The sequence below is a fragment of the Perissodus microlepis genome, chromosome 20 (genome assembly GCF_051167445.1).
Source record: "Perissodus microlepis isolate ML-2025 ecotype Zambia chromosome 20, ASM5116744v1, whole genome shotgun sequence".
In the NCBI taxonomy this organism is placed as follows: Eukaryota; Metazoa; Chordata; class Actinopteri; order Cichliformes; family Cichlidae; genus Perissodus; species Perissodus microlepis.
Window position 1 is genome coordinate 27,155,027 of NC_140480.1, and position 20,338 is coordinate 27,175,364.

Genomic DNA, 20,338 nt, shown 5'->3' on the forward strand with positions numbered 1-20,338 from the left:
CAAGTGAGTCGTTAGGCTCTGTTGAGCTGAGTGGTGTGTAGTTCCTTTGCCTGGGTAAGATACTACATTACCCACAATCCCTCCGCACAGCTACGAAGAAACTATCCATGGCTCTAACCAGCCGCTACCGGCTCCGAGGTCTCAGGATCCCAGCGGAGGCGAAGTGCGGTAAAAATAATGACGTCCCGCTCGGACAGGTACACGATGCTATCAGTATTTTTACCTGTGTTTGAATTTTTTTGAATCCTGAAATAATCAATGCAGTTTTTTATTTTTTTTTATTTTATTCACATTTTTATAGTCCGCAGCAGCTTCGTCCTGTATAACGCTAACCACACTGACGCCCCTTCTCCTCTCCTCCTCCTTCCTTCTCCTCCTATAAACAGATGTTTACACACCATTCCGTTAAACCCTGTCTCTGTTAGTTAGTTATTAACTGATCAGTATCATCACGATGGGGGATGAAGGTGCATCAAATGCGCTTCAGAAGTAGGTGAGCTGCATGCTGACACAGTCGTGCGTCACAGTCTCTGAAGTCACGAGTTCAATCTGTGATCATAAATAAACCTCTGCATTTCAAGCTTTATTACAAACATTAGCAAGGAAGTAATACCTTAATCATTTTTTCTGTTGGAGAAGTTTGAGGTGGCGCTCGTTAAACTTATTTTAGCCTGTTATGAATGTAATCAGAGTACTACACGCCAGACATTTCTCTCCATACTGACGTGACAGTATCATACAGTTGTTGCAGATTTGTCAGCTGCACATCCATGATGCAAATCTCTTGTCCCACCACATCTCAGAGGTGCCCTATTAGATTGAGATCTGGTGACTGTGAGTACAGTGAACTCATGGTCATGTTCATGAAACAAGTTTGAGGTGATTTGAGCTTTGTGACATGATAATGGACAGAATAAAAATTAAAACGCAAAAATAAAAACCAAGAATAACGATCAAATAACAACAGACAACAAAGACTCAGTGTCACAAGATTCATCGTAAAGACGAATATTAAAGAACTCGAAACTCAACCCAGTGGTTAGACACCATAAGCACTAGAATGGTGAAGTGATATTGAAGATAACGAATGATAACGAACTATTTTTACAGTTTTCAGTTTTCTGTCTGTCTTCTGTCTTTGTCCTTTGGGTTGTTGGTCAGCTGAACTCCGTCTGTAAGGGCTGAGACTGACAGTTTTCACTGTTTTCTCACATGACGTGTATCATAAGAAATCATTTTGCCCCATTTGGTTTTGTAGTGTTTCTGTTGATCAGGTCAGTGAACTGAAAGGAAGGATCAACAGAAGACATCCATCATGGCTTCTTTTTATTTAGAGGTGGCTCTATTAATACCAGCCAAGCAGCTCTTTGCTGTCAGTGTTACAGTGATCCTCTTAGACTCTGTCACTCACTTTCTCGCAGGGAGAGAGAAAGCAGGACACGGAGAGAAGAGCAGATTTTTCAGATGATTAAGGCTTCACAGACGTGTGAATGCACAAAGTGAAAACAGACTAGAAATAGACCTGTAATTAACACGTTCACGGCCTCGGTCAGTGCTGAGGGCCGCTTGCTGTTGTTTTTGGGGAGGTTGCCACAGTGACGGGTGAGCTGGAGGGTAACAGGTTGTCGTCCGAAGCAGATTTGACTCTGCTGGACTGCACAGGAGCCAGAATCTCCGGCTGCTGGTCGTTGAGGTCTGACCGCAGGTAAGATGTGGCTGACTGCAGTGTTGCTGCTGTTGTTTTCTCTCAACACAGACACCCTGCCGGTTTTCCCCTAACAAAGCTCGCATACACACTGTGAATACGTGTGTGAGTGCTATAAATAGTCTGCAACCAGGGGTTGTTGACAGGTCAGAGGGAGTGCCGTATCCGGATTAGTTTGCAGTGATTTGGTGTGAGTGCTGGGTTTATTTGGGTTGCTTGAAATGTGTCATTACTGCACATTTATAATGACCTCGAATATGCAAAACACTCATTAGTCTTCACTTCCATTCAAGATTTGTCCCATTTAGTATGCATGCGCTGTAGTAGTGCATCACATCCAAAACAAGCAGGGTACCGATTTAGTTTCTAATTATTGCCTGTGGGAGTGTAGAAGTCCAGAAAGAGTCCCCAGAGAGCATGACGCAAAAGCTAAGCTGACTTTTCCGTGTTCCATAGTTAACGGTGATGTGAGCCTAATCTAAATCACTGTGATCTAAGCTGCCGTGTACCTAATAAATTACCTTACAGTCTTACTACTACACTATAGGTAAAGCAGTATTCATATTCTTTATGCCAGCACTGCACCATAACCATAAAAGAAATGACAGTGTAACTTAAAGCTTTTGTTTTGTGGCTACAGTATCAGAACTTAAAATAGTGAAGAGAAAGAATCACAGCATGTGTTTATAGCATTGTTACGATAACAATAGTACAGCTCCACTCCTACTGAGCTCTCACAACGCCTTTATACTACAAGCTGCAGTCACCCTCACGCACACTTTTTATCTACGTGCACAAATGCCTATGGATCAACTTGGCATTCACTATCTTGAGCGTACAGTGACGTTAGCTTTTCAAACTCTCAGCTTGCTGAGGTGGAGCCGGAACAGTATTCACTGTGGATTAATCGGCTGTATACTTTCTTGAAGCATGTTTATTTCTGTATTTGTAAAATGCACAACAGTAGTAGCAAATTTCCATCCTATATTCCATCCTATATAGGGACAGGGATAGCTCAGTAGGTAGAGTGTTGGCCCCATGATTGGAAGGTTGGGGGTTCGAATCCGGCTACCCTGAGGTACCCCTGAGCAAGGTACCGTCCCTACACACTACTCACCGGGTGCCCAATGGCTGCCCACTGCTTCACTGAGAGACTGGGTTAGATGCAGAGAAGAATTTCCCCACGGGGATCAATAAAGTATACATTACTATAAACCACCATCTCTTTATGTTAATAAAGTGTTCTCATACCATCATGCTAGAAAAGCTCCAGTAATTGATATGTGTAATTCCTGAAGACCCAGAACTTCACTGGAGGGATGAAACACCATTCTTCTTAATTATGGTGGCACAAACTGTCAGTGTAAAGTCTCCCAGAAATGCTCACTTATGTTTAAATATGGTTCCTGTAAATCTCAGAGCATATGATTTATATCATCTTAGTACTGAAAGAGCTCCTTCTCATCAGGATAGAGATTTTCCTCAAAGAATAAAGGTGAGCAGTCACAACAGTGAACTTTTAGTCAAAGCAAACCTAAAAAAACCTACCAGCAAAACACCCCCAGAGCCACAAGACCCTCTCACTTTAATATGTCTTGTTATATCTGAGGAATAGTCTAAACTTCACATTTACTGTAACCGTATACAAAGAAAAGCTGTGATTTCTTGCAATGTGAGATTCCACTCTCCTCCAGTCCTTGGGCAAGATACTAACCCCAAGTTCCTCTCTGATCAGTCTGAGTATGAATGTGTGAGAACGTTAGATAGAAAGCACTTAGATACAAAAGAACGGGTGAATGAGGCATGTTGTATGAAGTGCTGACAGAAAGGTTCTGGGTTACATTTTTAAATGTTCTTGATTTGTATTGAAATGAAAGTTGTATTTTTTTTAAGTTGTGCCAAAATGTCATGCAGTCAAAAGTGCAGCATATGTCCTTAAACTGCTATTACAGAAAAACTGGATGTGGATATGAGATTTTACATCCTCAGTGATCAACAGCAGAGCTCATAAACAGTAATGTGTTTGCGTAAAGGGACAAAACTCTTTTCTGCTTGCACAGCAGGTGTTGGCATTCTAGAAATTGTATCTTGCTGTTGTTGTTGTTTTTGACCATGAGCTCCACATTTTTTAGTAAAATATTTAAACAGGATGTTTAAGGATGGTTGGCTATGGTACAGATTTAATGCTTTCTAAATTCAGAATTATTGGAAGAAAAGAACTAATTAACTTTAATATGTATAAATGTATAATTTAATTTGTATATGTTTGTTTGTATTCCTATGAATGTGTAGGTATGAATGTACATGTATGTGTATATGGGCCAGCTGCATTTCTATTCAAGCATAAATTTGAGTTGCTTCTATACAATTGGTTAATATATCCTCCTGAGAACTGAGGAACTTGAACTTTTTTTTGTGATTTCCTTCCTCTTTGGAGCTAAGAGAGGCCACCCAAAAACATGAGATATCAATGGAAAGCCCAAGATGTCCTCTATTTAGTACATTAAGACTTAGTAAGCTAGCTTAAATAAGTCAAAAGATACAGACCTAACCAATTCAATCCATCTATCTATCTCTATTGAAGATGCCATAAGTTTTAGCTAACCTTTAACTCTTAAGACCATAAGCACAAAAAAATACTTGTTAGTGATGTTAGTGTTAGCACTGTGTGTGACTGTAAATTAGCTGCATCATGCAGAAAAGCCCAGTAAGTATTTTCACAATAAATATACATTTGCATTAGAAATCAGAGAATACAGACTACATCATTTGCTATAATAACTCTATAGGCCTAGCTGTGACAGTTTCCCTCCTGTTCCTTCCATGGATCGTTTGTTCAGGCTGTGACCTGCCCTGCTGTTTGCTGTTTTTGCAGTGGGAGCGGGGAGGACTCGTTGGACCGCCTCCTGCCCCCAGCCGGGGCCCCTCGCAGGAAGAGCGCTACCTCGCTGAGTAAAACAGAGCCTCCTCTGCTCCGCACAGGCACACGCACCATCTACACCGCTGGCCGCCCGCCCTGGTATGACGAGCACGGCGCTCAGTCAAAAGAGGCCTTTGTCATTGGTACGACACTCACTGATGATGTTGTTGGTCCTCCAGACTGCCAAGTCGTGGCTTTGAGCTGCAGAAGCTGTCCTTAATGTCCTATTCTCTCATATTATACCCATAAACATTTTAGTGCTATCACACATGCATACCAGCAGACAACATTAGACACACTCTGAAAAACACACATAATGGGCCTTTGAAATGCTGTGTGGATCTGCAGGGCTGTGTGGGGGCAGCGCCTCAGGGAAGACCACCGTGGCCAATAAGATCATTGAGGCCCTGGATGTGCCGTGGGTTGTGCTACTGTCGATGGATTCTTTCTACAAGGTGATGCCTGTTTGTGGTTTTTGTCTTTATCGATTTGGTAATTATTACAGATTATCTGTTGGCTTGTTAAAGGAAGAAATGATCTATGTGCAGAGAAAATCTTTCGGTAATCTTAGGAGCTTTTCCATCACAGACTCGAAGTAATCACTGTACTGCTGTCACTTGATTTAATAAGAGGTTGTGGTTTTGCCTTAAAATTACAGCCTTCGAATGACAGACTATTCATGTGCCGCAGCAGTGAAAATGAACCTACAGACACCTGCAGGGGAACAGAGAACAATGGAGTAACATATTTGTGTTTAGGAGGAACCTGGAACAAAATACACTGTAAGAACATCAATTAAACTTCATTTAAATCACCCAGTGTATACTAAACAAGAAAAGTTTGAGGTTTCCACCAAGACTAAAAATTCCCTCCACAGCCTTTATGAATTGAGTTTCTGGATCCAAAAGTATATCTCACAGTTTTTATTTTAATATGTGTAAAGAAGTCTCATTAACAAAACCCTGAATCCAGATTTCTAGGTGAAACTAAGCCATACCACTAGTACAATTTTCATGTAAATTTGTTTTAGAACTTTTTGTGTAATCCTGACAACAAACAGAGCCAATCGCATAACTTTCTTGGTAGAGGTAATCAATTTGAGTCCCAGCAGGAAACCAACATATTAGGCTGTTTGTTAAATCTTCAGAAAAGATGTCAGATTAATTGAAAATTTCCATCCATGCTCTAAACTGGCATGTAACTGATACAGTGCAGAAACATTGCATATTTTGTTGAGACAGTAGATTGTCCTCCATCTTGTTCAAACACAGAAAGTTCCAATTTGATGCTCAAGCCAAAACAAGTCATTATACGATCCACCATACTGTCTACACAGGATTATGGACCTATCCTGTATGTTCATGCTGTCGCTAATGCTATAAACCACTGGATGCGCTCTACCACAGCGCCACGTGCTATTCATTACTGCAGACAGCTACGGCTCTCACCAGCTGTGAGTTACACAGTCAACAGTCCAGAAAGCACCCACTGATCTGTGATCTGTGTTTGTTTTCATAGACTCAACTTCTTTAGTTGAGATCAGTTGGGAAAACATAATCATTACAGATAGAGAGTCATAACAAGTTCCTCAGACCAACTTTTTTCTTGTAAGCCGCACACTCATAAGCAGAGATGTTCAGTCCTCTATAAGACTTTAAATCTTGCTCATGTTTCCAATTATTTTTGTGCATTGTGGGTGTTTTTTTGAGGGAAAGAGTGTAACTATTTGCTCTGCTGCAAAGGAACTCTTGATCTCAATTAAATTGGTCACATAAATAAATCTTAAGTTAGTAAATTACAAAGAGAAATGTTAATATTTATGTTTTCTGTCCCAGTGTTCAGAACCACATAATAAAAAAATTATTCATCACCATCACAGAGACACGAACCAATCATTTTGAATAAACCACATATACTGTTATCAGGTTTAACATCTTAAAATGTGGTTTAGCCAAGAAGATGTATCAAAAGTATAATTTCATCTTTTGTTGATAGAGTCCAACATTTTAGAAACTGCAAATGTTTGTTGTCTTGTAGAGTTTAAAAGATCAGTAAAAGAAAAATTGTAGTTAGTTCGTTTATTTCTTAAATAAAATACATAGAAAATGTTAATTACCACTAACTTTCCAAATGGTAATTAAGCTAATCCACCACCCCTGCCATCCAGCATTAAATCAGTGCCATTGATTATTAAATTTGGATTTTTGAGCCCAGTAAATAATATTCCCGTCTTTATGCCACGGTCGGCAAGGTCTGTCATCTCAGTTGTGGGCAAATAAAGGCTATCTCATCTCATCATCATCATCAAATCTTCCCACTGCGCAAAGTGACATCAGAGTGACGTCTTTTATGTGTCAATTTTGGACGTCAAACTGTGGTCGACTGAAGGAGTTATTTTGTAATGGCAGGCAACGTCTTTTTTTCTACATCTACTGAACATGTAGTGTTGATGTCCATAGGACCTTCGTGTACAGTCTATTTGTAGTCCCGATGTGGTCATTGTGGACTACTTTTCAACGTCAAACTTAGACACATTTTATACGCCGTTTTTTCACTGCATCTTTAGGCTTCTTAGTCCCATGTGTCCAGAGGGTGGAGGACATGATTTCTATAGGCTACCAGTTGATTTTTGTTTACACCTTTATTACCTTTATTATTACCTTTACATTTATTAATCATATAAATTTCCTGCACCTATCATAGACGTCCAGATGAAGTCCAAAGTTCAAATGTTGACGTCCAAGCTGGGTCATGGTTGGACGTCCAAATTGTAGACCTAGTTTGGTTGTGTGTAGTTGTCCAGAACTAGTCGTTGACCAACGGACCCAATATAGATCTGAACGTCTATCCGACGTCCAATGTTTATTGGGATCAGTAAATTAAGACAAAATGAGGTATGCTGAAGTCTTACTTCTCTCTTCTGCATCCACAGACAAAGGTATCAGCTAATTAATAATATAATCTAAAAGTAACTTCACAGAAGAAAATCTGCTGTTACAATTAACAGCACAGCAATCTGTAGTTTTTGTCAGATAATTGCATTAATAAGAAGGCACCAATGCAATTGAGACGTCCATCTCAGTGACTGACTGAGCTGAAATGAAGTCTCAGTCAGATGGTCCACGTTCCTAACTTTAGGCGTTAGCAAAGGATAAATGGGTCAGTTTTTGAAAAATTCACCCTCACTACACTTGTCACAAATGGGTACATTAACTTAAAACATCAAAGCTGTGTTTTGTGCCAGAGTTAAAACATTATTTGAATTCTGTTAAGTTCCGTATTTTAACTTTGGAGTCTATGAGGACTGACTTGTTTGCAGAGCCTAAAGAAGTCATTGGCCATTAGAAGAAGTGCAGTTGTTAGCATTATAATAAAACTGCATTTTCAGCCCAGGAGTTTAATGGTTCATATTTGTGGTAATAAGCTGATCTAAATAAACCCTCATTTAAAATCTTTAAATAGTTAATCAAGTTAATGAGTAAGATCCTCTGAAATTCATCTTTATTTTGTGTCTTTCAGGTTTTATCCCCCGAGGAGCAGGCTCTGGCCGCAAAGAACGACTACAACTTTGACCACCCGGGAGCGTTTGACTTTGAGCTGCTGGTTTCCACCCTGAGAAAACTGAAGCAGGGCAAGAGTGTGAAGATCCCGGTGTATGATTTCACCACACACATGAGACATAAAGACTGGGTGAGTTTGGTTTTTATTGCTTTAAAGGAACCTCAGTGTTGATTATGCCAAAGATGAGATGGACCAGAAAGAACCCCAGTGTTGAGGCAGCATTCAAAGCTGAAAATGTATTAAACTTAAATGAAATTTAAATTTTTAAAAACTACGTGTCAAAGTGACACACTGCAGCTTTAATCTTATAAAAGCTCAAACGACTGCTTTCTTCTTTAAAGACTCGACTTTCCCTCCTCTTCTTGCAGAAAAATGTGTACGGTGCCAGTGTGATCATTTTTGAAGGAATTATGTCCTTTGCAGACAAAGACCTTCTTCAGGTAAGACAGTGCATTCTTTTATTTCCTTTCTTTTGAAGAATTCTTGAGTGAAGCAGACTAATCATCACCAGGAATTGTTTGTGCAGCTGCTTGGCTGAAATGAACATTATTGAACTGTTGGCTCTTCGCACCTGCAGCTCCTGGATATGAAAATCTTTGTGGACGCAGACTCAGACATTCGGCTCGTCCGCCGGCTCCGCAGAGACATCACAGAGCGTGGACGGGACATTGAAGGCGTAATCAAGCAATACAACAAGTTTGTGAAGCCAGCCTTTGAGCAGTACATCGAACCAACCATGAGGCTGGCAGATATTGTTGTACCAAGAGGTGAGCCAGACAGCCCTCGTCTTTCCTAAAGGCCACCTAAACTAAAATGTTTGGACATATTTGTTAACACTGGCTGTTCTCGGGTTTTTGTTCCCTCCAAGGTGGTGGGAATATGGTGGCCATTGATCTGATTGTCCAGCATGTTCACAGCCAGCTGGAGGAGGTGAGTCACCAAATCGCTCCGTATACTTGAGAGCATGGTGCCACCATGTGTCTGAAAGCTGAAACATGCAGACTCCCAATTCTTTGTGGGATAAGTGGCATCAGAAGAAAAATACATCAAGCAAACTTTCACATTTTTAACCCTTTAACTTTGAAAAAGATTGCCAGCAAACTGAATTAAAAACACAAAACCTGAGATTTGTTGATTTTACAAGTGTTATGTGTGTAGCCATGTGACCTCTACTGTTGTTCAAAAGCCAGTGAAAAGTGAGTCCTGCAGTTGTAGTGGACGAAATGTTCCTTTATTGTGATGAAAATGCCGAGTCAGTCGAATGTGGCTCATCCTGAAAACAGTCCCCAGTAAAAGCAGTATATGTGTTTGAGTCACATATGATAAAATCCTCAGTGCCCTGCTGTTTTAATAAATTATCTATTCAATTAAAAAAATAATTAGGAACAAATGTACTCAGTAACTAAAACTAAAAACAAAGACTAGATGTGAATGTCGATTTTAGTTGTCAAAATGCAAAGACAGAAGGAAACCAACTAAAATCATGCAGGACTCTGCCAAAGTCTTGAGCCGTCCCTCATTTTTTTTGTGTTTAAATGCGAAAGAGCTGCAGTGATTTATTGAAACATGCAAACATACAGTATATAAGGCAGAAATAGAGTTTGTACAGTTCTAATGCATGCACGTGCAAAATATTTGGTGTGGCCACCTTTATTCTTGAGCACAGCCTGAACTCCTGAAGCTTTTTCTTTAGGAATAGTTCTCCAAGCTTCTTGAGGGACATTCAAAACTCTTCATTGGATTTTGGCAGCCTTTTGTTTTGTTCTGTGTCAAAATGATTCCACACTGCTTCGGTAATGTTGAGGTCCCGGCTGTGGGGAGGCCGATCCAGGACTGAAAGTGTTTTATTTTGGTTTTTCTATCCAAGTGTGCTTTTGCTGCATTAGCAGTGTCAGGGCAGGATATTAAAAGGGGTTTTTTTTAAAATAGGAAAAACAGCATCACCATCCTTATCTTCTGAAACATTATTTTTTCTCTACTATTATTTTCATTTATCGTCTCTCTCTGTCCTCCCTTTATGCAGCGTGAACTCAGTGTCAGGTATGCTGATACATATTTTCACTTCTGTGACTTTGGTCGGCTTATTTTAATTGGAAATTTTATATTCAAACTGTGTCCTCTATGGCTTCCACACTGTGCCCCATCTGCCCTCTCTGAAAACTCCCTGCCGCCTCAGAATCTCTTTTCTCTGATAGTGTGTCGGACTAACAAAGTTAAACCTTTTGATCTGATCTGCTTTGTCTCAGGGCACTCCTGGCCTCTGCCCAGCAGACGCAGCCGTTGCCCCAGACGCTCAGTGTCCTCGAGAGTACACCGCAGGTCAGGGGCCTGCACACCATCATCAGGTAGTGACATGTGATCATGATGTCCTTCCTGCAGTCCTATAATTTGAAATTTAAAAACGTTTTGATTCCCTCCGCCGCAGGAACAAAGAAACCAGCCGAGACGAGTTTATCTTCTACTCAAAGAGGTTAATGCGGCTTCTCATAGAGCATGCTCTAACATTTCTACCATCTCAGGTGAGTAAACTTGGTTTGAATATCTAGAATCATTACTTTTTATTAATATGATTACCCTTGCATGAAATGAGTTGCTCATAGTGATTAAAACAAACAAAACAAACAAAAAAACAGTAATTAATTCCCTCCAAATCTATTGAGTTTCTCATATTTTAATTCATAGCTTTGGTTTCAAGCTGACTGCATTTTGAAGCTTTAACATTAGCGTTTTCATGTTGGGTTTTTTTTAGAGCCACAAGTTACCTTGCATGGATAAAAGGGCTTGAGAAACAACATACCAGATAATTAATCCTAAATACACTCACCAAAACTGAATAACAAACTACTGGGATGTTCTTGACTACACAGCAAGCCATAACATTAGTCAGGTTATCAATCAAAATGTTCCAAAAGTCACCAACGGCACACACAGTGAAGCGAAGTGTTGTGATGAGTCCGAGCAGATACCGTTTGGCTGCCTGTAAATCAGCGCAGCCAAATCTTTTACTCAATCATCCTGGTGGGTGACTTATAAAAAAGTCACCTGTCTCAGAGTTTTTGGAAGAGTCAAAACTATCCGTAGAGTCCAAAAAGCTTTTTTTAAAGCTGTAAAGTTGGACATTTTAAAATGGGAGTATATGGGGATTTACTCGTTTTGCACCCAGCCTCAAGTGGTCACTAAAGGAACTGCAGTTTTTCGCACCCCTCGATGGACACGGACACAAACACAGCAACAACAACAAAGTTGCAATGTGCCTGCTGAATGTATGAAAGTGCAATACATGTGTTCCTTTAAATAGTCAAACTAAGTATGTTATTAAAAAATAATCTGAATTTTACATTTCATGTTTCGTAAGTCGGCTGTATCAATTAAAAAAGTAAAATAAGCCACGGTGAACACTGTCGGCTCCCAAATTTCAGTGATGCCTGTCACTGTCATGCAAACAAGAAGTTTTGTCTGTAACTATAGCGTTATGTTCTACATACTGTGTATGAAAACCACTTCATCTTCATATTCTATCATGACAAAACAGCTGTAAAGCTTTTTGCGATTATTTTTCTTTCTTAAGATTTTTTTATTACATCTTTGATTCACTGAACTGCAGACAACCCTGTTTTCACTTTTTTCATCCTCATACCTTCTACTGTTTGCCTAGCGGTTAACAACCAAAACCACTTAACAGAACATATAATTATTTCTCTCTATTTCTCTGAAAATGTACTTGTGTTAAAGCTAAGTGAACACTATTTATGTTGAATTGAGGAATGAAAAGCTGCCCTTTTTGATGTGAACTCTTGTAATAAAACTTGTTAGGCTTACTGAGTAAAGCACCTCATTAGAGCCCCCTTCACAGTTAGCTCATGCATGTTAGTCATATTATCCAGAGGGCATGTTTCATACTTCACATTCTAAATCTGCTGACTTTACCTTTCTGCATAATGAGCTGATATTATTAGCTTCTCCTCAGTCACATAAAACAGTAACAATTAATTTCACCGGGGATTTTCTTTTTTTTTTCTTTTTTTTTCTGGCAAGGAAAGTAACACGGAAATATGATAAAACTTGAAGTGGCCCCATTATGCCTATTTGCACCTCCAGGTTTTTATATTTGGATTTCTGAGGAGTAGCTTTGCATAATTCACATTTTAAAAATAAACTTTTTTTTAAGGGATTGAAGAGCCTAGGTGCAGCTCAAATCTTCAAAGCTACTCTCTCTTGGCTGCCCCTTGTGTACAAAATCTTTTATATCAGGTGGGCGTGGCTTCTGTGCGGACCAAAGCTTCTTGCTAGTCAGAGCTGTGTGCATGAGATGACCATGTGAGGGATTTCTGTTTTCACTGCCATCACACAGAGTGACGAAAAAAAAAGAAAACTGCCTTACACTGAGTGTGTGAAGCTTGAGCTTTTGATTCATAGGGATTACCTACTTAAAAAGTAACTAAATAAGTCACTATGATACTCATTACAGCAAAAATAAATAAATAAATCTGAGAACTCTTGTGCAAATGTAGTGTTTGTGTTAAAGATCAGGTTTATATTTGTGTATTTTTTCTTTAGTGCCACTTTTTTATGTCGGTGTGTTTGTTTGTGGGGTGTTTGGTGTGTAATAAAACATAATTTCTTCTTCTGCCTTTGCAGCCGTGTTCAGTTCAGACCCCACAGGGCCATGATTACGAGGGCTGCAGTTACAACGGTAAAGGGGTAAGTGATGTTCTTGTTTTACAAGGTCTTGTTAGCTTCCAGTCGAATATGACCTCAGGGTTTCTGTCATCATGCTCGCTCTGCTGCCTCGTCTTCTCAGATCACCGGTGTGTCGATCCTGCGTGCAGGAGAGACCATGGAGCCCGCCCTGAGGGCCGTGTGCAAGGACGTCCGCATCGGCAAGATCCTCATCCAGACCAACCTCGACTCAGGCGAGCCAGAGGTAGAAAAATATGAGTCATTTACCATCAAATCCATGTGCGTGCTTTGCTTTCAAGACTTCACGCGCTCCTGGGTGTGTCTCAAAAATCACATCAAACAAAAGATGAAAATGTTTTGATTGTTTTTTAATTTTTTTCCCTTCCACATGATGTGTGTCTCCGTGGTAACTACCCTTCCTGCTTTTGTAACCATGGTAACTGGTCTCCTCCTCTCTGGCCTCACCAGCTGCATTACCTGCGTCTGCCCAAAGACATCAGTGAAGATCATGTCATCCTAATGGACAGCACAGTCTCCACCGGCGCTGCTGCCATGATGGCAGTTCGAGTCCTATTGGTGGGTGGAAATTAGCATCATTACCCTGCAGTAAGGCAGCAGTAGGGACCCTCTCCTCTTGGGCAGTCACATGTGTTTTATTACCCATCTGTGTGGGCATTGAGTAGATGTTATTCTTTTTCTCTGGTGCAGTTTGAGTTGTATTATTCCTGCAAGGAAAACCTCAAATGAATCCTTTCCACTTACTGAGCTTCTTAAAGTGATCAAGAAGCCACTAACTGTTGTCGCTGTGATGTGTGTGGCTGAGCAGGATCATGAGGTGCAGGAGGATAAGATCATGTTGGTGTCGCTGCTGATGGCAGAGCTCGGGGTGCACTCTGTGGCCTATGCCTTCCCAAAGGTCAAAATCATCACCACTGCTGTGGACAAGGGCCTGGATGATTTTTTACATGTAATTCCTGGTATCGGTAAGCACTTCCATGCATCTTTTCATTCTTTCACGTACTGTCTTGTAAATTCAGATGGCCTGTGTTCCTACCTGTGCACACATTTTACCTGAAGTATTTTTTTTTTTCAGTTTGGAGTCAGCAGGAGAAAACTTTTGAATTATAGCTGACGTACAAAAATAAAAATTTAATGCAAGTTCATAAATCTTCATTAACTTACCACACCGCCTTCAGCGTGCAGGTGATGGGTTCATGATTTTAGCTTTGTGCAGGAAATAAAAAGCAGCAGACAAAAAGATAATAAGCATCTGTTTCTCTAGTTGACAAATTTAATTTCTTGTACCAGCAGTTTGTAATATTATGATTGTGTCATGTTAGATTTGAAGCAAACCTCTCTTTCTGTCACTACTGAGTGAGTGAACATCAGATGGCCCACTCGGAGCTTTACAAACAGAAGTACTTACATATGATTATGTAACTTGTCCTGCAGAGAATACAAGTGAAAATACTGCAGCTGTTTTTTGAGGTGCACATGATGGCACAAAGATTTTTGCAGGTATAGGAAGTATAAGATTACACCTGAAATCTCATAAAACTCATTTGCTTATAGGCATTGCAGTCCTGAACTTTTCTCACACTTATCTGATAAAGGGACAAGTGTTAACACAAATGTCCGATGCACTCACATTGCATTTTAGCCGGTCTTTAATCTGCCTGCTGCCTAGTACAGGATCCATTTGGTATCAGATTGCACCAATGTGTGAATGGTGTAGCTAATTGTCTAGTACATTTGCTGCTAATGAGTGGTCATCCTTTGTCCTGCCTCCAGTTGCGCCATCCTGGCAGCACCCCACCTAATCCACAGAGTATTTCTAGTAGTGACAGTGTGTTTGAAGCTGACTATTTCCGGAAGCGTGCACATCAGAAAAGATAGCTGTGGAAACCTGATCACAGCCTGATCGTAGCAATGCTATTTGAAGTTCATGTGTGAAAATGCAGGGACAGCAGTGCCGAACGCGGACATATCGGAGATCCCACCATTCAGCTTAGCCAAAATCAGGAGTGTCTCTGTTCAGCGTTGCCGAGGACCAAACGCTTGACTGCAGTGAGTCCAAAAGAGTTGCAGGAGGCGATATTGTTTAGCTGTTAAATAAAAAAGGGAAGTTAAAGAACAATTTGGTCTACACTTTTTCTTTCAATGAGAAAGAACAAGAATTAAAACATATGGCGGCCTCTAAGGTCAAAGTACATGCAAGAAAATGCAAACAGGGAAATGCACAAGTTTATAAATGTTATAGTTACCGGGAAAAAAGACAGATAGTCTTGTGCAGGCTGGTAGTTGTGAACATTCAGTCAAATCTGCAGATGTAACATAAATCTCTACCTATCAATTATGCTCGTTATGAACTGTGGTTCAAATGTGTATAGTTTGAAAGAAACAAGTCTTGGGGCTGCATAATAAGGTTCAATCAAATAGTGCAACTTCATATGTATTTATATACATAGAGTATTGTGTCTGTGTGTTTATGCAAACTGATATTTTTAATCACACTGAGACAAAAAAATAGGGGTAGTTGATGTTTTTTTATGCTCAAAATGGGTCATTAAAGCCTGTGGGTAGGCAGTTGCTAGGCAGCATGATGGTGTCATAATATATCACATGTAATTCAACATTTGTGGATATAAATTAGATGTTAAGGTCATAAAATTAAAACAACAAGATGCTTTAATAAGGTGCTAAAGGTGCATAAATGCAAAAAAACAAAAAAAAACAAATCATTTTAACCTGTTGCAAGGCAGTTGCTAGACAACATGATGATGCTGTAATATCTGATGCAGATAAGAACCTACCGGGACCTACGATGTATGTGTGCGCCAAGTTTGGTTGCTGAACTCCTGCTGACCTAGGAGCGGTTTTTGGACAAAGAAACAAACATACAGACAGATATTCTGTAGCATTTGTGTATTGTAGGAAGATTTATTATTTATCTAACTGATAACAGAATATCTGTAGAAGCACAGATTTTTTACCAGAAATTCTTCATTTGATCACTGTAACCGAGCATATATTTGGAAGTTGAGAGTCTCCTGAATGTTTGAGCGTTGTGTGCGTAAACTGATGTCCGTCCATGCAGTTGTTGTTTAGATTCAGGCAGGTAGGAAGCGAGTTGAGTTTAATTAGAAAGTGAAAAGTGAACATAAAATCAATTTAGCGTCCTTGAAAAATACCAGTGGAAAAATAGCTTTCTCTTATTGAGCCATTGCTTGTAAAAAAAAAAGAAAAAAAGAGAGAGAGAGAGAGAGAGATCTATATCAAAAGCAGAAATTCAGTTTAAACTTTCATTCAACCTTTGCAGCTATTTAGCTTTACTATCTCTTCACACTGTGTTTTTCAGTGCGTCTTCTTTTCTCTTATCATTACATATTTCTCTTGCCTGGCTTCGGGGGCGATGTCTGCCCCGCTCTGAGTGCACTGCTGTGTGTTTTTTAGGGGACTTTGGGGACCGGTACTTTGGGACTGATGGCTTCGACAGCTGGCGTGATGAGGAGGACCAGGAGCAGCTGTCACACTGACTCAAACATTTGTGAGACTCTGTGAAAGAAAACACAAACTACTTGAAAACTGTTGTGCATCCTCCTCTTCAGGTGTAGACGAGCAAAAAAAAAATTGTTATATTCACTTTTGTGTACTGTAAATTTTTTTTTTTTTACTCCTCTGAAGATGATGTCTGAGTCCAGGTTTGTGCATGAGGGATATTTTGTTCTGCTCGAGTATTCATCTTAAATATTTTAATACTGAACAGTAAAGCAGTGCCATTGCCTTTGAGGTGCAGTAAAACAATAATCCAATAACGTTATTAAATGGGTCCAGGTTGCACCAGCTGTTCTTAAATCCAGAACTTAGTAAGAGCTAAAGAGTAAAAGAGTACATTCAAAGAGTAATGTACTAAATTTAGTTGGGCAATTAAAATATAGTGAATGTCTTCAGTAGTTTTGACTGTAGTAATGTGTAAATCTGTCATGCATATAGGGAGTTCCAGTTCAATACAGCAGCACCGTGAGGCAGCATCAGTATGGAAAGATGCCCACAGTAGCAGGTAATGTTTGCCTTGTTCACAGTCTCAGTTTTACATATTACCAAGCTAAAGTACAGCAGATTGGACCAAAGAAAAGCTCGCATATGATATTATTTGAATAAAAATTAGGAGATCACCAACAGTAAGAAGTTTCTAGGCTCGATTTCTGCTGATTGCTAGGCTGTCTCCCTGTGCGTGTGTGGGCTTTCCTCTTACCAGCTTGAAGTCCAGTCGCCTTCTTTTGAAGCTCTTAAGGCTACCATGACCTGGATGACTGAGAGCCTGCAGACATGTGGGCTTTCCTCCAGTTTCCTTTCGCAGTTCTAAGACACGTTTGTCAGGTTAACCGGTGATTGGTGAGCTTGTCTGTGGCTGTAGAAGTGGTTAAATAATTTAATTTTTCTTCATTACTGGACATTAATGAATACATGTAATTCATCTTAGAATTGTTTGGAAGTTTCACATTTTAAAAAAAACTCCATAAATTTCATCCTCATGGTGGTGCTAGATGAAAAGTTAGAGGTGCTTCTTTTTGGGGGTGAACAGCACAACAGACAATTTTGAAGGTATTTGTGTGATTCTTGAAGTCGCAGATGAACTGATCTCTATCGATAAAACCAGTTGTGTCTAAACGTAGCTCTGACTATGCTCCATTGGAGAAATGTGTGTTTTTAAGAAGAAAGACATTTCACACAATTTAGATTGAGTGTGAAACGTCTGATTGCATGAACCCTACCACCATTATAGGTCATGTGTTTGGTCATTAGTTTGACCATTTTGTGAGCATAATTTTAGACCTTTACTGTTATAATGTAATTCAACCATATCTTCATAGCAGCAAACTAAAACCAATTAACTCTTTTGCACTCATTTAAATGGCTCAGGCTAATATTATATTCTGGGTATTTGGTTCACATAGAACACAGCAGTGATGTATAGGATTTACAGGCTATAAAAGTTAGCATGGTGAAGCCTGTTATAAATTGGGGATATGTTCATTTGCACGTAGTTGTTGAGTCACTTGAAATTTTTATAGCACATTTAAAAACAACCGGCTTGGACCCAAAGTGCTTTCCAGTCCAGGCAGGTGGATTAACAAAACAGAGGTAAAACATGGAAGGTAAAAACAGCATTAAGAGAGAAATATGTATAAAGGAACTGGGAACATATAAAAGTAATGGCATAAACACAGTGTAATTACACTTACACAGCATTTGATCCCCTTTCTTCCACATATCCAATTCATAGGATCATAGAGGGGCTGCGGCCTATTTCAGTTGTCATGGGGTGAGAGGTGGGATACACCCTGGCAAGTCACCAGTCTTTCACAGGCTAAGAGACACAGACAACCATCTACAGCCACTGCAGAACCTAACATGCAAGTCTTTGGATTGTGAGAGAAAGCCGTGGGTGCTGGAGGGACCCCACGCAGGCAGAGGAAGGGTTCCAGTCGGCAAGTGAATTTGAACCAATGCCCCTTTTGCTATGTAGCAACAATGCTAACCTTCACAGCCCTGTGCTCCCGTGCATTTCTTAAAAGTAAATTTGAATTCAATTAGAGTTAAAAATGTTACATGAAGATTGCCCCTCAACACCTTCTTCATGTTAAAAGGGGTTTTTTCCTTCTCACTGTTGCAAAGTGCTGCTCATAAGGAGTCACTTCCTCCACAATACTGTGGGGTTTGACGTCTTACAGAATAATGATTTATTACTATACACTAAACTGAATTAAATATTGGAAATAACATTGTTGTAGATCACTACTGTTTTTCAACTGAAAAGAGTTCTCTTTTGTCCTTGTCATAAAAAAGAGCAAAAAGTAAAAAATGTGAGCACTTTTTATCCAGTAGGGTTTATTGTGTCTTATAAATCAAATTAAAGCATTAAAATTTACTGTAAATACATAGTTACAAAGGAAACAAGTCTGAGTTTATGAATAGCTGGTGCAACAAGAAAGTGTTCAGTGAACTTTCACACTTTATGCTGCTCTAGAAGGATTTTTCTGTATGAAATGGGATAAACTTATGTCTGAAGCAGAGCTGTTGTTTTAAATTTATAGTAAAGACACATAAGAGGAGGGATTAGATAAGGATTAAAATGTAAAACATATAAATCTTGTATTCAGGGTATGAAAAACATGAGATTTTGATACAGATTCAGTTTTCAGCCCTCACATCCACCACTCCAAGTTACTGCTGGAGTTTGACATTGTGTGTCTGTGAGGTGCCGGGTCACAGATGGTCACATGCTCACGCTTGAATACTTTAAAAGCTCCTCTCAGGGTTCACGTACAGGCCGCCTGGCTCCTCTCTGCAATGCACTTTAAGGCCTGAAGGGGTCAGTATAGCTCACATTAAGCTTCTTCCAGTATGATTTATAGTGTGTTTATTACCTTTGAGAAATGTGTTATTTTACAGCACAGGAAATGCACACGGGCTCACCTGAATCACAATTTAGAGGTTTGAGGTGAGCAGCTGGAAACATTCTTGTGCTTCTCAGTTTAACTGACTGATCTGTTGCTGGGTGCGGTGTGTTAATGCTCACTTGTGAACATGTAAATAATAATGTTTAAGGGCTTAAAATGAGCAGTAAAAGATCACCTTCCTGCCGTGTTCGCGTCTCTTGATCCTTGTGGAGAAAAAACGGACTCCCCAGCCACTTTGTGACCTTATGCTGAGTGTTATCTCTCCTCTGTCTCTCTCTGATCCTCTGTTTTTTCACCATCATGCACTTTGACTGCGTCTGACGGCCTCATTCATTCATGTTTATTCAGTCATTCATGCTCCTCACAGCGAGATTATCACATCACATAAGCTGTGAACGTGGTATCATCTTCACACCTACAGAATCTCCTACTCGTTTGTTTTGGGCTGTTTTCCTTTTTTCCTTCCTGTGATAGCTCTTCGCCGAGTGGGTGACACTGTGATCACGGATGTCATACGACGCACGCTGTATTCTCCAAGACAGCAGAAGACTCGCTCAGCCATGTGACTACTGCCTCAAGGTTAACCTGTTACCATGGAGACAAGCCCACCAATGAAAATTCAGCAGACGGTTGCGCTGTTGACTGCAAGCTTTTTGTTTTAAGGGGTGACCTATTTTTTTTCCCTCCCCCTCCCTCCCCAACACTTCACAGCCACTCAGACGCAGACCCCGCTACTCTGGCACATGTGCACGTGCGCACAGACATGCATACAGATAAAAAAAACATGGGAATGCTACTCACACACATGCACATACATGCTCCTCAATGAGGTCTGCAAGGTTGTGCACAGAAGAAGCAAAGGACAAAATGCACAGCTTTAGATTTAAATCAGTGGGAAAACATGTGTTTATAAATCATTTCCCTAAAGGGCCATTACAATTATTGGGATGCATTTCTAGAGATATTTCTTCTTTCCTTCCTAGGCCTAAATACTTGAATCTACAGGCA

General features: G+C 40.0%; 1 pseudogene across 1 annotated transcript; it reads left to right on the forward strand.

The window, feature by feature from the left end:
* Nucleotides 1-2: 2 nt before the first annotated feature.
* Nucleotides 3-19,517, forward strand: LOC146364718 (uridine-cytidine kinase-like 1; annotated as a pseudogene). The gene is made up of 15 exons (XR_014798830.1): nucleotides 3-197; nucleotides 4,581-4,768; nucleotides 4,974-5,080; nucleotides 8,145-8,315; nucleotides 8,555-8,626; nucleotides 8,764-8,953; nucleotides 9,055-9,116; nucleotides 10,210-10,226; nucleotides 10,433-10,531; nucleotides 10,612-10,705; nucleotides 12,825-12,887; nucleotides 12,988-13,110; nucleotides 13,335-13,442; nucleotides 13,693-13,849; nucleotides 16,320-19,517. The product of XR_014798830.1 is annotated as a uridine-cytidine kinase-like 1 (transcript).
* The last annotated feature ends 821 nt before the right edge of the window (nucleotides 19,518-20,338 follow it).